Source organism: Schistocerca piceifrons, chromosome X (assembly GCF_021461385.2).
Source record: "Schistocerca piceifrons isolate TAMUIC-IGC-003096 chromosome X, iqSchPice1.1, whole genome shotgun sequence".
Classification (NCBI taxonomy): Eukaryota; Metazoa; Arthropoda; class Insecta; order Orthoptera; family Acrididae; genus Schistocerca; species Schistocerca piceifrons.
The window spans coordinates 13,532,474-13,547,366 of NC_060149.1; the positions used below are offsets into that span (position 1 = coordinate 13,532,474).

General features: G+C 40.1%; 1 protein-coding gene across 5 annotated transcripts in view; it reads left to right on the forward strand.

Moving 5' to 3' along the window:
• The window catches only part of LOC124723225 (mucin-5AC-like), an 81,258-nt gene that overhangs the window by 43,040 nt on the left and 23,325 nt on the right, over positions 1–14,893 (forward strand). The window contains exon 4 of one of the 5 annotated variants that reach the window (XR_007006546.1): positions 5,827–6,032. The exons of 2 other annotated variants lie outside the window; for them this stretch is intronic. The gene's annotated coding sequence lies outside the window, so the exon portion shown is untranslated. Of the gene's footprint in view, positions 1–734; positions 992–2,132; positions 4,040–5,826; positions 6,033–14,893 lie in introns of those variants that run through there. 2 more of the 5 variants (XR_007006547.1, XR_007006548.1) reach the window with 2 other exon arrangements.

Genomic DNA, 14,893 nt, shown 5'->3' on the forward strand with positions numbered 1-14,893 from the left:
TTGGAGAGCGAGTTAGAAAATTTTCGTGTGGTCTGAGAGACCACACCTCATGAGTTATGAGTTAATTTCATCCTGGTGAATATTTTCTCTAGAAGCAACAGTTGTAGAATTATTCTAGGGAAAACATCAGAGAAATTTCAATTACAAAAATATTGTCATTCGGAAGTATAATTCCTTTAGGCTGCATTCATGTTCTGTACTCATTTAAAAAGTCAAAGTTATACATCATCATTTGCTCTTAGCTTCAAATTTACTATTCTGAAAAAGAAAGCTTTTTGCACATGCACATGCTCCTGCTGGTACTACTGCTGGTACTTCTGCTGCTGGTACTGGTACTGGTACTGGTACTGGTACTGCTGCTGGTACTGGTACTGGTACTACTGCTGCTGGTACTGGTACTGGTACGTACTGGTACTGGTACTGCTGCTGGTACTGGTACTGCTGCTGCTACTGGTACTGGTACTGCTGCTACTGCTGCTGCTGCTGGTACTGGTACTGCTGCTGCTGCTGGTACTGCTGCTGCTGGTACTGGTACTGCTGGTGCTGCTGCTGCTGCTGCTGCTGCTGGTACTGCTGCTGTTAATAATGATCCTTCTACCCAAGAAAGCTCTATGTAGGCTTGTTTGTTATGACCTTGATTCATTAAGAAAGTAGCTGTTGTGAATAGGATTTTGCTGGATAACCCCAATATTTTAGTACAGCTGTTTATATTTGGCAAACATTTGATTTTTCAGTAACTGCCAGCGTTATCTCACCGTCCTTCTTTTGAGTGATTGTCAAAAAGTGTAAGAAGAACCTTAATGATGATGCTCAAATCTCCGCGACTAAGATCGGAAGCAATTATTAAGTACTGATAATCAATATTTAACATTTCAGTTTTCATCAGTTGTTGATCTATATAGTTGGTAGTTAAGTGACAGTTTCACAGCGGAAATATCCATTTGCTGTAGTGGCCTTGTTGATATACAGAAGCACTTTGTTTGATGAAACTTCCTGGCAGAATAAAACTGTGTGCCGGACCGAGACTCGAACTCGGGACCTTTGCCTTTCGCGGGCAAGTGCTCTACCAATTGAGCTACCCGAGCACGACTCGCGCCCCGTCCTCACAGCTTTACTTCTGCCAGTACCTCGGCTCCTACCTTCCAAACTTAACAGAAGCTCTCCTGCGAATCTGGCAGAAGTAAAGCTGTGAGGATGGGGCGTGAGTCGTGCTTGGGTAGATCAGTTGGTAGAGCACTTGCCCGCGAAAGGCAAAGGTCCTGAGTTCGAGTCTCGGTCCGGCACGCAGTTTTAATCTGCCAGGAAGTTTCATATCAGCGCACACTCCACTGCAGAGTGAAAATCTCATTCTGGCACTTTGTTTGATGTTTGTAGTGGTGTTAGCATTAAAGTAAATATATCCATTCTTTTGACCGAAAATAGTGAGGAAAGTAATGTTTCTGACAAATTATACAACAGAATGTACATATTTTGAGAATGAACAGAAGGAAAGGAAAGCAAAACGTTTTCCAAGCAAACCAACATTTTATGAGAAAAGTAAAATTTATTGTGAACGTAACCTGGCTTCTATTTTTGTTTATTTTTTGATCTTTGTTCTGTATTTTAAAATGTCTAGATGGAAACTCTTAACTGTAAAATGCTTACCCCATGGACAACAGTTTTTATCACTTAAAATGTATTGGTTATCCTTCAACATTTTTAAAATGATGTGTGAGTTGTGAATAGGGTCCACTTCCAGTGTACTTACTTATTCTCATCATGTAACAACATTTAAATGACACCATCTGCGTTCGTAAAGAAACTTGGTACAGATGTAAAATGCCATTTTTCTCAAATATTCTATAATTTCATGTTAACCATTGCAATGGTATATTCGATAAGTTTTATTACTATGACTGTAGACTCAAAAGATTGTGCAAAATACCAGTTGTAACAAAAACAATTTTGTGAATGTAGAATATTTCAGTTGAATATTTGATTTCAGGTTGAAGGAAATGCGGCCGGTAATATTATAATTACGTAAAGATGAATTCTGAAGAGTCAAATATTGATTGATTGTAAAAAAAAATTAATTTTGTGAAATTGAGTGGAATACAGTTTGCAGCACATTACGTGAAAATTTGCTGTTTCAGGTGAACGTAACATTTCATTCCATAATAATATATCGGAGTTTGCATACAGCACCCTCACAAGTGTAAGTAGAGATCTGAACTTGACAAACCAACAGCTTTTCAGATATCAGGTACAACTTCAAGAAGCAGCTACATCTCTTCACATATTACAGTCACATCTCACTCAGCTGCATACTAAAGTAGCAGCAGTAAGCACTTCTGCTTTCATACCTCAAATTTATGTGCACCAATGTGAAGAGGAATAACTATGATGAAACAACAAATGTGAAACACAGACTGTCATCCTAATACACATTTTACAATTATAGTTCACTAAGTGTTTTGCTAAAACATTCAGTAAAAAATTTTTTCTCCCCAAAGGCATTGTGTTCTGCATTGCCAATCAAAGATCCTAGTACCTGATGTGACACATAAGTGACACAGATGTGATTTCTTTTTGCTTGGAGCTAATATCTTGGCACCATGAAAATGATTATAGGATTTTCTCAGTTGGACGAGACTTCTGAAAAGAGGTGGACTTAATATTGTTCTTGTGTTAGGCAGAAAAGGGCTGTAGAAAAAAAGATTATAATTCTAAAAAATTATTTACTTTATAGTACCTACCCCCAAATTTGTTGTTTGATGTGGAAAGAATCCATTCGGCCACAAAGGACAACTTCAAGGGTACTCAATAGAGAACTGAAGCGGATATTAGATAATTACTCCCACAATGGTGGAACCATATGCTTTTTAACCAACTTTTAAGAAAATGCAGTGAATTTTCTTAAATGCAGTGGCAAGAAATCAAGAGTACCATTATTCTGCTGAGGTATATAAAAATAAAGAGGTGAACTGTGGTTTATAAAAGGCAAAACAATTCAGTTTTCACTGAAATTATTTAATGTATTTCTAAGAAACATCCACACTTCTGTAGAGGCATACATGAAAGGCATGTACATCATTTACCACTTCATTACAAAGCAGACTGCTTGCATACAAAATGTATGTATTATCAAGAGTGGGGAAGTACATACATCAGATAATCATGCTACTAAAGGAGTAATATTTGTGAAAGACACAAATAAAGGGAATTACGAGTGAATATTCTCAATAGTGGATATTCTCAATAGAGAGCTGAAAGTGGAGCAAGTGGGAGAGGTGCATTCTTCACTGCAACAAAATTTGTTATAAATTATAATGATCTATTACCTAAATCATACAGTGAGCTCTGGGATAAGCAGATAGAAGAAGTGGAAAATATCAAGCAGACTGTAAATAATGGTTTAAATAGTATTTCTAGTGTAATTTCCTTAATCTTGGCTTTTGAATATTTACTTTGTAAGATTTGGACACAATGGAATTGTTGCTATGATGAGAATTTGTGGGTAAATAAAAAAAAATTAAATGAACAATGGTCATTGTATAGCAAGAACAGCATACATCTGACTTCTTAGTTCTGTTTTTAAATGTAGTGGCCACCACTTAAGAGCCCTAAAAACTCACTAATGAAATGTGCTGGACAGGCAAGTTCATAGAAGGCACTGCCACGTACTAGGGACGGGGACAATAGAGAGCAAATTTCTGGGATCATATGTGTAGTAAAATCAGGGCTGAATTGAAAACATCCTGATTATATCAGATGGACACAAACAGAAATACAACATTGATAGTTCATCCAGCAGGAATCCTACAGCAGAAGCAATATTGTTAACTTTCGGTACAAGCAATTATTGTACCTTATGAAACAGAAATTGTAGGTAGAAAATGCCAGACAATGGTGGTGGGGCAAATACAGATTCATATTCTAGAGGAAAAACCTTTTTTCACAAAGCACCTAGCAACCTGGCGAGCAAGCTAAACCGCGATGCAGAGCGCCTCTCTTGCAGAGTCTGCCACTTGAGTTTGTTAAACATCTTCGTAACGCTATCACGGTTACCAAATAACCCTGTGACGAAACGCGCCGCTCTTCTTTGGATCTTCTCTATCTCCTCCGTCAACCCGATCTGGTACGGATCCCACACTGATGAGCAATACTCAAGTATAGGTCGAACGAGTGTTTTGTAAGCCACCTCCTTTGTTGATGGACTACATTTTCTAAGGACTCTCCCAATGAATCTCAACCTGGTACCCGCCTTACCAACAATCAATTTTATATGATCGTTCCACTTCAAATCGTTCCGCACGCATACTCCCAGATATTTTACAGAAGTAACTGCTACCAGTGTTTGTTCCGCTATCATATAATCATACAATAAAGGATCCTTCTTTCTATGTATCCGCAATACATTACATTTGTCTATGTTAAGGGTCAGTTGCCACTCCCTGCACCAAGTGCCTATCTGCTGCAGATCTTCCTGCATTTCGCTACAATTTTCTAATGCTGCAACTTCTCTGTATACTACAGCATCATCCGCGAAAAGCCGCATGGGACTTCCGACACTATCTATATATAATAAAAAAGCAGAAAATTAATTCGACATTGCAACCACCTGCTCAGTACAACATTGGTGTCCACCTTAGGAATGCTTTGCGAAAATAATTGTGCTGACATGAACTCCACAAGTGCTTGATATAGGTTTCTGGATGTATGTGACACCAGATGTTTTCTCACAGGTAATGCAATTATTATCAATTATGGGCCAGTCGTTAGTGACCAAGGAGCGAGTGCATGATAGTGTAGCATGTGTGTTCCGTGCAGTTCAGATCAGTCGAATTTGGTGGTTAAAGACATCAACATGAATTTGCTATTGTGCTCCTCAAAGTACTGTAACATTCAACATAAGTTTTCTGGGTATGGTACCATGTCATAATGTATAAAACTACTGCTGCTGGCGAAAAACCAACATTTCGGCCATGGTTGCAGCGGCCTCCTTCTGGGTATACTGTTGCACATATAGGCCCAGAAGAAGGCTGCTGCAACTGTAGCTGAAACGTTGGTTTGTCTCCAGCAGCAATAGTTTTATACGTTATGACGCGGTACCATACCCAGAAAACTTATGTCAACTGACTCAGGCTGCGGAAGCCTACGCAATTATATTACTGTAGCATTGTTCTGTCTTGTAACGCGGACAGTTATCGTGTGCTGGTAGACATGATTGCTGTCAGGCCAGACACCAATCCTGAAGGGATGCAAGTAGTCTGCAACAATGTCCAAGAGGTCTACAGCCATCATGGTATCTTCGATTACTACCACACTTCCCTTTAAAGCTGAGCCGAATGTGCACCACAGCATAATACTGCCTGAGTGTGCACCGCAGCATATTACTGCCCCCCCACCAGCTTGTGTCCATGCAGTGTGTGTTTCGAGCAGCTGGTTACCTAGATATCAATATTTCTGAAAGTGGCCATCTACATGGTGTAACAAGAAATGTGATTTCTCTGGCTATGTGACATGTTTCTGTTGGTCCATTTTAAACCTCCATGACTTAGTGCCCACTGCAGTTGTAATTGACTATTTCATTGGGTCAGCATGGTAACATGTAAAGGTTGTCTGCTGTGGAGACCCATGATCAACAATGTGCTGTGATTGGTGAGTTCGGAAACACTTTGCTGCTGCTGCTGCAGCAGCAGCAGCAGCAGTATTGTACTCTGTTGTCATCTGTTGCCAGATATGCCACCTGTCATGCTGTTAAGATTGTGTGTTGAGTTATGATGTGTTTATGTGGTACAACTTCTCAGCTACTTGTGATTTCACTATCCTTAAACTTGTTCACAGATGCTCAGAAAAGTAGCATGCAGACAGCCTTTCAGCTTTGCTATTTTCTAAATGCTCAATCCCAGGCACCAGGTGAGAACTAGACTACTCCAGTTGGGACTGTATGTGTACATGTGGTTTTAATGTTTTTACTTATATTTACTGTACTGAAGATGGCCACACAGTGACTGAAATCTGAATTTGCAATAAACGTTGTTTGTGACTGATCGCTGTACCCTTTACTTCTTGAAACCCCTAGTTCTGCAATTTTGTGTCCTGCGATGCACTATTCCTTGTAGCCTGAAAGAGGAAATGCTATTGAACTCAATGAACAATTGATTGTTAGTAGTACATACTACACCAAACTCCATAGCACTGCTGTCCTGCAGGACAATGGTGCACTGCTGAACATATTGACAGCTACAAGGCCACTGCCAGTGCAACAAAGCTGCCTGCTGTGGCTGCTGGCAGCCAGATGACAGTCAACATTTAAAGGGGTTACTGTATGGCAGTATTAAGTCTTAAAGATAAGAGCATATTGTTCCAACTCAGACCACAATAAGACATGGTTGTGAGAAACCACCAACTATTTATTAGGTCACAGCATGAGAGCATAACATAAGTAGAACAATACAGACTAGTGACATGTACAAAAGAGCAGTCAGTTATCAGGAGCCAATTGCTGTCGGCCACAGGTAATTGAGGCACCGTCTACCGTAATCAGCCTCTGGTTGACCATCAGTGCAATAGCCATATATGTGATGTGTGGCATGATAGTGTCAGTGGAGGTGTAGTAATGTGTGGATTACTACTCTTTCGACGGCTGGGTGGCCAAGCAGTTCTAGGCGCTACAGTCTGGAGCTGCGTGACCGCTGCGGTTGCAGGTTCGAATCCTGCCCCGGTCATGGATGTGTGTGATGTCCTTAGGTTAGTTAGGTTTAAGTAGTTCTAAGTTCTAGGGGACTGATGACCTCAGCAGTTAAGTACCATAGTGCTCAGAGCTGTTTGATTACTACTCTTTCCTTGGGAGGGGGGGGGGGGGGGGGTGAGGGGAGAGTGATCACATGCCAGCTCCTCGATGACACGCTGATGGTGACATATCCGTAGTGTCTGAAGCAGTTGTCCTGGGCCCAAACCAGTGAGTAGGGGCAGAAGTGTAGACACATGCGGGTTCCTCCCCCATGTTACGTTACAGGGCCCAGATCAGATTTGGGGGCGCAAACCGTGAAGACATTGGTGCCACTGCAGGCAGCAGCAGGAGAAGGTATACTGGCCGTGCAAGATTTCGCCCAAGCTCCTGCTCCTGGTTGGAGTCCTTTTGTAAGAACTGAGAAAGGATGTAATGTCCTCTTCTGCCAGAAATTCTGCAACATATTTATGCATTTGCATTTTGAAAGTCCACACGATATGTTTGACCTTGCCATTGGATGCGGATGAAAAGGAAGTACCGTAATGTGGTGGATGCCATTGCACTAGTAGAAATTTTGAAAGTATTGAGCCAAAAATAGAAGACGATTGTTTAAAACCATTGTGTAAGGTATGCTTTAAATAGAAAAAAATGCTTAACAGCACCTTGACTGTCGCACCTGCTGTAGTAGAGGGACAACAAACAACATAAGGAAATTTGGAAAAGACATCAACAACCAAAAAGTGTCTAAAAAAGGTCCAAACTCTATATGGATTTTTTTTCCTAAGGTAGTATGGGCCCTGGCCAGAGGGTAAAAAATAGTGTGCAGTGCTGCCTGTTGATTTGAATCGTTGCAGCAGGCATTCCACCTCGCAATCAGTACCAGGCCAGAAGACATGCTGATGTCTCAATTTTTTATTGTGAGAGGCAACCCAGTGATGTTGATGTAACAAGTTGAGAACCTCCCTATGCAGTGTTGCTGTAATCACAACATGGAGAGTACCCCTTTCCGTTGACAACAGAATGACACCACGGAACACAGAAGACATTACAGAAGGCACAGAAGTTCCACAACCACAACAGGCCGGGTGCCCAGCCAGGTGGACCGTTAGGCCACCCTTGTCGTATCGTGCCAACTTGTTAAAGCACTGGATCTGCAGCTAATGCAGATGCAGTCCTGGAGCTGTTAATACGGAAAGCATCGACAGTCTATCCCTCTTTTGTTCAAAGTTGAAAACACAATGTCTCCCCAATGAAACATGGATCAGCACTGGTGGGCAGCTGAGATGGAACATCCACGTTTGGGTGCTGTAATGTAGGGTAGAAATGGGTCTCATAACTGTATACTGACAAAGATGAGGCCCAGTGTTGAAAGCAATAAGCATCTTTGTTAGGTAAAGCAGTGGATGGGTGAAACGAGGTCTATGATCTGTGACTAAGTGGGACTTTTTACCTTATAAAATATATGAAATTTTCATATGGTATCAACTATCACAAGGGCTTGTTTTTAGACTTGTGAACAGTGCTGCTGAGCTGCATTGAACATTTTAGACACAAAATCTATACATTGCTTTGAGCCATCCATATGACGATGGGCCAGAACCACCCCAGAAGCACCCCTGGCCACAACTAAATGTTTACTAGGTTGGAAGTTGGCAAGGCAACACCAGGTACAGGCCAGCGACCACTGAAAAGGAACACTTTTATGAAGCAACAGCTGCAAATGATGAGCCGTAGTAGTTGCACCCAGAAGAAACCTGCGATAGTATGCTGGTTTATCAAGGAATGCCTGTAGTTCCCACAAATTGGTCGGAGGAGGCAAAACCATAATAGCAGTGACATACTGTTCCAGGGTTCGAATATACACAGTAGAGGGTTGAAAAAATTGTAATTTCATAAGATTACACTAAGGACTGCAGTTTGCAAACCAGTAAAAAGAGAACAGGTTAATTAAGTGTTGTTCTGTTGTAGTTCCTGTTACTACAATACAAGATGGGTGATGCAGCAAGGAACCTCCACTGCAAGGTGCTTCAAAAGACACTGGAAAATAACTGGGGCACTAGCCACCCCAAACATTAAATGTTGATATTTGTTTTGTCATCTAATGGCATCTGCTGGGAGGCTTCAGCCAAGTCGATTTTGAAAAAGAATTGGTACCCAGCCAATTTTGTAAGTAATTAATCAATGCGATTGTCAATATCAGACTGTGCATTTTCAGTAACTTTAAAGTCTCCGCACAGTTGGAACTGACTTGACAGTTTTTTTGACAGTCACCAATAGCGTAGCTCACTCACTCGTTGGAATTGGTCGAACAACACCTAGCGGCATCAGCCAGTCCAATTCGGTCTTCATATGGTCACATAAGGACACACGTAGAGGCCACTGAAGGTTTAAGTGTAATATTTGCTGTGAAGTTGTTCGCACATCCTAATTTGTTAGGAAACAAACCTGAGAATTCAGAATGAATCGAGATCTTGATCGGGAACCTGATCCTATACAAGAGGAACAGTGTCAGTAATAGAAAATTCAAAAGCGTCTAACCCAAACAAATTCTCAGTAAGAGGATTGTTAACAACCATAAAGGTAACAGGCAGGACTACAGGTTTGTAAACAGTGGTGGCAGTAAAAACTGATCGTGAACAGTAATATGTTGTTTATTGTAGCTTACGATACTGTGTTTGTCAGGAGCCAACGGTGGGAAGCCCAGTCGTGTGTGCATTTGAGAGTCTACAAAAAGCTGCTCCAGTTTCTAGTTGCAAAGACAGTTGTTTCTCCAGAGCAGACACTTCAATAACAAGCTTATTCTAACCTGTTGACAATGATGAAGTTGAATGGATGTCAACATCCATTTGTTCTGAGGAAGGCTGAGAATGGCAAACTGATGCAATGTGACCCTTCTTGTGACATTTTTGGCATGACAGACAAAGTCTGGGGCATGCTGCTGTCTCATTTTGCACAAAGCACAAGGGGCATGACAGAAGTGCTGCACACTGTCATCGTTGCTGCTATCATGTTGTCCATTGCAGCCAGGTTTCCTGGTTTGCACGGTGTTGACTTCCTCTCCACTCGGAGAGCCTGTAGCTATGTGCTGATTTAGTTCACTACGAACGATAACGATGCCCCGCCTCCCCCATCCCTTCAAAGGACTGTAATTTTTAAAACTTCGTCCAAGGATGGATCCTCACACGAAAGGGCTCTCTGGCAACCATCTTTATAGGATTCTAGTCAGGTAATGGCATCTCTAACCGTGGAGTCAGCATAGGATTCCTGAGAGGCTTTAGTAAGAAAGTGCACACTTACGGCTGAAACCCTGCAGCTCCGCCGCGCAAGCCCAGTAAGGCTGGTGTGGCTGCTTGTGACAGTGACATGGGTGCACTTTCAAGGATTAGAAGACGACAAACTACACATGGCATAGAGAGAGAGAGAGAGAGAGAGAGAGAGAGAGAGAGAGAGAGAGGGGGGGGGGGGGGGGGCTGGTTCCAACAATTGGTACATGAGCAGAGGTATCAAAGACAAAAACAAAGCCTCGCAAGTGTCTGCATCTGTTGCTCTAGATGCGACGAAGTGCAGGTGGAGCCGTTGCTCATAAGTTTCCGAATTTTCAGCAGAATCGTCGTACAATGGAAATGGTGGCGGGTACATCTGAGACAGTGGAGCCTGAACAGTCCAGATAGCCATGAGCTTTATCAAAATTGTCATATTAATCCTACACTGCATGAATAATTTATTTTTAGTTATTAAATCATGGTAAAAAATTATTTCAGTAATTTTGAGCAAAAAAAAAATGAATTATAGCTTTAAAGATTTCTCAAATTTTCATTTATTATTGCATTATGGGTACAATACAAAAAATGTGCAGAAACACTACATCATGCAGTATGACATGAAATGGGTTAGATTAGCATCATTTAACAAACTGTACAATCAATATTTCATAGCTTCTGAGATGTAATCCAGCACAATATAGAAAAAGGTCACATTTTTGCAAAACTTTCAGTCACCATGAAATATTTAGAAACAAACCTTGTAAAAAAAAAAAATACCTTTATTCAATGTGATAAATTTTGAAGCAATCAATGTTCTTCACACACAGAGCTACTCCACAGTTTTCACACTGGACTACCGTAAATGCCTTGCAGCTGGCATGCTTACAACGTTGACGCTTTTCCATCACTTTTGGCCAATGAGCAACACTATCTCTCAGTACATCAATTGTTGGCTGAGCTGCAACAGAATACCTTTTCGCTTCATTCTGAGGACTGGATGTTGGTTTACCTCGCTTTCCTTGTGTTCCCCCTACTTTGCAGACTCTCTCCCAACGTCCATCCGAAATTCAAACAATTTAAGTATTTTTAAACCTGTATTTTGCTTTGCAACATGCTTGTAGAGAATCCAGGCATTGATGATTGCAACATCTATTAGATGATAAAATAGTCTGAAGTACAATTTTTTTGCTCATCATTACCATTTTTTAGCGTCCAAGCAGACATGAAGGTCCACAACCCCCATATGTTTTGTTATATTCCTGTATCACATAAGGAGCACATATCACTTCTCTCTGTTTCTTCTTGCGACTGTACCTTTCGGCTGCACACCTTGGTAGTTCCCCTGCATATGTTGACAGTAGTGTTAGACATTTATTGTCTTTCCGTACTAAAGAGGATACATCTGTTCCACTTAAGTTTGTCACATACACCACAGATGTTCACCTTGACTCCTTTTGCAAATCATCATCCATTGGAAGTTTACAGTCTGGAATTCTATTTCTCTTAACAGTTCCCAGAGACAAAATTCCTTGAGAAGCCAAGTATGTCATTAGAGGTAATGATGTGTAGTAGTTGTCAAAGTACAACTTATGACCCACATGCTTTGGAATAGATCGTGCTAATCTGACAACCACATTGCTACTGGCACCTAAGTCCGGTTCATCTTGCAAGCGGTGTGCTGGAAGATTTTCCTGTCCAGTATAAACTTCAAAATCATAAGTGAAGCCAGATATACCACACATGAAAATTTTTTAATCACATTTGTGTGGCTTATCAGGCATATAATTTTTTAGATGGTGCCTTGATTTTGTTGCACACATCTGCTCATCTACTGCAAGATTATCTTCAAGTGGTATTGTGGAAAACTGCTTCTTTAGTGACTCTACGACTGGACGAATTTTATGCAGCTTATCACAGTTTGGCTGATCATGAGGAATTTCCTTGGTGCTGTCACTGAAATGCAAAAACTGCCTCAATTCCTCAAATTTATTCACTGACGTTTCACGTATCACAGATAACCCCCACGGCTGGGTTCCAATACAGCCTAGTGTTTCTTGCAGACATGCCCAGATTCCTATGAATTTTGAAAGATCTTCAGAGTTCGTATTATATGGCTTTGTTGTATCTATTTGAACACTGTATAATATTGTTTGTTCTGCAATGTGATTCAGTAACCCATCTGTAAACATATATTTGAAGAACTGAAATGGTATTTCCAAAGCACAAACTTCATCTGGTAGATGGAGGTTCCCCTTGAATATTTTTTTATCAACTGGAAAATCAAAACTACGCAGCTTCCATGTTACATGATATCTTCTCAGCTTTTTTCTTAATGATTCAGATTTATCATTCATGTTAGGCATATGAGGCAAGGAATCTGGTTCTGGAACTGTGGAGACGTGTGAAGTGTCATTATTACAGTTTTCAGATTCAGAGTCTCTTGGACAGTACTCCTTAGTATTGTCAACTATTGTGTCTATGTTTACAGTTGGGTCAGCAATTGAGTCATCTGATGATGAGATGTATTCTGGAAGTGAAGATGATTTCTCAAGGATGGCAAGAATATCATCCTCCTCTTTTTTTTCCAACCTTTGTCGTCAATGAATTGTACGTCTGTGCCTCTAAAATAAAAATAATTTACATCCATTACTACTTCCAAAAGCAACGAAAGCTTTTATTTAGATTCAAATAGCAATTTTCTATGTAAGAAACAACTACAAATAAATGAATCTGGCAATTACTGTACACAGTAAAAAATACCCTTGTTGCATGTTGTAGCAAAAATGCTACACTTATATTTTGATGTATTTTCCCCAATAGAACCTAAAGAAAACAGATTCAACATTGATATCTATAATTCCATACCTTTTCTGTAGAAAAATGATTTTTGAAGACTTCAAAATTTCGTATTTGCTTCGTAAATGCAGACACTAATTCAATATCAGTAGACATCCGCTATTACAGATCACAGAACACATTTGTCAAAGATACAACGAACAATACAGCAGAGATTTCAGGAACAACAGTGTTACCACAGTCTAATATAGTCGAGACACTCACTGCTTTGAAAGTTGTTACCATTTGACAGTTCAAGCGACACTAGCAGCCAGAAAGCTTGCCTTCCTCTGACAGCAGATGCGACGTTAAAATAATGTTTGTTTTTAATTCGTTTTGTACGTAATTTACAAAATAGTTAGTATATTTTTGCGTCACAAGTGTTAGGAGAACAGCGAGACACATAAGTGATTGTGAAATATAAGTAAACAGAGCACAAACTATTGAATGAAGTGACATAAGCTGCAACATATTCTTGAAGAAATAAGAAGTAGCATACAGTCACACTTATTCCACCAAAAGTAAGAGAATACACACTGTATATCCCACATATGAAGTATATAGATACTCTTCCTTGTGTAAAAATGAAGAGAGAGATCACTTTTCATTACGTTCTGTTTTGCAGGAAGCCTGTTTCCAAAAATACAATTTCCATCTTATTCTTTGTGGTATCATGTTTTCTCAATAAAAAGCATGACTGTTTTAAAACTTTATTATATCCCATTGATACATTTACCGAAAATAAAATTAAATGAATCAGTCAGTCCGTAACACTTTAGCAACCCAAATGAGCCAGCTTCATCACTTTATTTCTTCTCTTGCTCCTACAGACTGTCTTGATTCCTTATTAACAGCAGCTTGGTTTCAGCACAGCACCCAGGTGGAAAATTGGGGATGTCCATCAACATGTTCACAAAGAAAGCACCACAATTACTTATTTGAGCATATTCATCAAAAGTAAAAGTCATCTTACTCTCACAATGAGTTAAAAATTCTTTGACATCTTCTGTACAAATAAATAGGCTTCCAAAGTTGCCTTCATAACCTTTAAAATGACAATAAACCTTGTCATTTGCATCTAATTCTTGGTTGCCATCTACAAGTACCGTCCCACATTTATAACAGTCATGAATTGTAAGCAGTTTCTTTAATACATAACCAAACACGTATCTCACGCTGTTTGCCTCTCCGAGGTTTATTTGGACTTCCACATTTGGTAGTCTGATCACTGAACTCGTGTCACTATTGTCTGACCCCAGTTGATCCCCACACAATTGGAGGTAGCTACACTGTGTGTGTTCATTAATTTGCTTAAAGCACAATTATTGAATGCAGCCCAAAACTGCCGTGGTGATGGGTTGCTACAAAAACCACCTTTGTGCCTTATCACAGAAAACGTTTTCCAGTGGTTCTTGATTAATTTTGTGTGTTAATAAATATAGCTTGGTTCCACCCGAAACATCATCAACAAACATGTTCAAAGCGCTTATGTTACCCAGAAGTCCTTTAACACACTTCATCCCAGATGAAAAATTTGTAGATGTTGATGGGAAATGTCTACAAATTTCCATGATGGTATCCATGGCTTCATTTTATTTAATATTTCCAAATGTCTTGAGGCACTTGCAATGCAGTTGCTTAAGGATGCAGGCCCTTCAACACTATATGCATTAAATATGTCAAAAATATCGTTTACTTTTTGGCAAAAATCTGCAGTAGCAGATGATGATATGGTGCAACAAGTAACCCTGTTGCCACTGTATGACTAAACACACGAACTGCAGTGCTTACCTTCATTTTTGAAAATGCTGGCGGTTGGACAGCTCTTACAGTGAGCTTGGGGGCCAACTTGTACTTCCTTTCACAATCACTTGAGTACAACTGACAAATGTCCTTCCATGAAGCAGTGCCAATCCACCCTTCATCTGTTGTGTGGATAATGTTATACCTGAATAAATTATTACGTATGCTTTTTATCAAGTGTGGGGTGTCATAAAAAAGTAGATCTTACTCCCTTAGTGTACTAAGCATGGATTAACTGGTGTGATACCCACTCTGTTCCTCCACTCCACAAAATTCG